Source organism: Lepidochelys kempii, chromosome 11 (assembly GCF_965140265.1).
Source record: "Lepidochelys kempii isolate rLepKem1 chromosome 11, rLepKem1.hap2, whole genome shotgun sequence".
NCBI classification, from domain to species: Eukaryota; Metazoa; Chordata; order Testudines; family Cheloniidae; genus Lepidochelys; species Lepidochelys kempii.
The window spans coordinates 57,127,702-57,130,462 of record NC_133266.1 but is presented as its reverse complement, the minus strand read 5'-3'; positions in this window follow the sequence as shown (position 1 = coordinate 57,130,462).

The window sequence follows — 2,761 nt, the reverse complement described above, 5'->3', positions numbered from 1 at the left end:
GTTAATGCATAGCTCACTTTAGTGTTGACTAGAGTTATACAAGTGCATCTATGAGAGAAGAGGTTCTTATCTATGTAATTCTTATGGTAATAGAGCACTGGTTATTGTGTTTTCTCTGTCTTTGTAATATGATGCATATGAAAATGTTTTTAAAAGGATATTTAAAGATTTTCATACAAACAGTCACTTTATTGTATCAGGCAAGCAATAAACTTTCAGTACCTAGGATATCTTGCAAAAAAGTTATACCCTTGACATTTTGTCTAAACATTGATCTAATTCCCAATAGTGAAAAAACCACTGCAAGTTTTGAGTCAATCTTTAAAAGTAAATATAGACAAAGGTCATGATTTAATATACTTAAATCCTGTACTACCCCATTTTCTTAAATTATAGTCAATGCTTGCCAAGTTGTTTGGTGGGAACATTTAACGTATTGGTAACTTGCTAAGTTTCCTAGTTTTGGAGAAAAAGCTCACTTGAATGATAGTTCTGGAAAGTTTTGTTATGGATCCTTTTAGTTATAAAATTTTTATTGTCCTCTAAGTTTTCCCACAAAGGTATTTTATCTTGATCCCACTGAAGTAAACTGTAGAACTTGTATGTTCAGAACCAGACTCTGGGATGTGCAATTTTGAAAAAGCAATCCATACACTCCAATTATGGTCTGATACTGCCAATTCTTATTCACAAAGTACTCCTTGACAATGGTATTGTTTTCATAATTAAGTGCTACTCATGTGAGTAAGTGAGCAGAATCAAGCACTCAACTGGAACATGCTTGATATGTTACTGTAATATAAAAACTGTAATGCTCAGAATCAGGACACCATTATACTAATCACTGTACAGACTTCAGCCTGAATCCTTGAAACAGGAATATGCAGGTGTATCCTTTGCCCACATGGAACCACATTGGAATCATATGACTCCATAGATTTATTACACACAACCACCTATTGTTAAAAAGAATATTAAGATTGCAAAGTCAAGCACTCAAGATCTCAGAAATGCCATAATTAAGATTACACCATAATACATATATTAAAAAGGCTGAATTAAGACACCGTCTGCCACAGACCCTAATGAGCTCCCCTTCCGAAACAAGGGGGATTCCCAGGGATGTGCTCCCAGACCTTGAACAGAGTCCAGCCACTTTCCTCAGGCACACTCTCAGGGCACACACTTATTGGCACCTCTTTCCCAAGTGTTGGAACCTGCTGTCCACCCACTTAGCCCCTCTGGGTGCAGCTCTGACCCTTCAGACACCCCAGTACTTAGACACATCCCTCTCTCAGAACTCTCCCAGCACAGCAGTTGTGAAGCAGTCCATAGACTGAACAGAGTGTGGGTGGCTATCAACTTTATGCTTTTGAGATAAAGCACTGGAGAGTACAGACCATACAAAACAATGAGACATCCTAAACGCAGTGTCCCTCACAAGCTCATGCTTCTTTGGTGATGATAATCACCGGTGTTCCATCAGACAGGCAGGGTCCTCTGCCCCCTTGCCTTCCCTGCCTCTGCAGCAGCCTCACTCATCCCCCCACCCCCATAGCTCTCCCTTTATAGATTTCTGCTGGGGTCATCTGCTTCCTTTGTTCTGCCTTTTGATAATTATCCATTACTCCCAACCCTTCCCCAACTTCACACAAAAGGGGAGGGTGTTTTCTTCCAGATAGAGAAAGACTATTGTCCAAGCATGTTCCATTTTGAATAGATGGATTGTTAAGTGCTGATCATTCACCATAGTCTCTGGCCAAGCAGAGACATGACAACCCTGTAGCACCTTAGAGACTAACCAATTTATTTGAGCATAAGCTTTCGTGAGCTACAGCTCACTTCATTGGATGCATACTGTGGAAAGTGTAGAAGATCTTTTTATACACATAAAGCATGAAAAAATACCTCCTCCCACCCCACTCTCCTGCTGGTAATAGCTTATCCAAAGTGATCACTCTCCTTACAATGTGTATGAAAAGCAGCATCACTTGCCCCATAACCTCAGCCGTGCGGAACACAATGCCATCCACAGCCTCAGAAACAACTCAGACATCATAATAAAAAAGGCTCACAAACGAGGTGCTGTTGTCATCATGAATAGGTCGGAATATGAACAAGAGGCTGCTCGGCAGCTCTCCAACACCACTTTCTACAAGCCATTACCCTCTGATCCCACTGAGAGTTACCAAAAGAAACTACAGCAATTGCTCAAGAAACTCCCTGAAAAAGCACAAGATCTCTCACAAATCTTGGGAGACAGGCCAGTCCTTGCCTACAGACAGCCCCCCAACCTGAAGCAAATACTCACCAGCAACCACACACCAGAACCACTAACCCAGGAACCTAACCTTGCAACAAAGCCCATTGCCAACTGTGCCCACATATCTATTCAGGGGACACCATCACAGGGCCTAATAACATCAGCCACACTATCAGAGGCTTGTTCACCTGCACATCCACCAATGTGATATATGCCATCATGTGCCAGCAATGCCCCTCTGCCACGTACATTGGTCAAACTGGACAGTCTCTACGTAAAAGAATAAATGAACACAAATCGGATGTCAAGAATTATAACATTCATAAACCAGTCGGAGAACACTTCAACCTCTCTGGTCACGCGATTACAGATATGAAAGTTGCGATATTACAACAAAAAAAACTTCAAATCCAGACTCCAGAGAGAAACTGTTGAATTGGAATTCATTTGCAAATTGGATACAATTAACTTAGGCTTGAATAGAGACTGGGAGTAGCT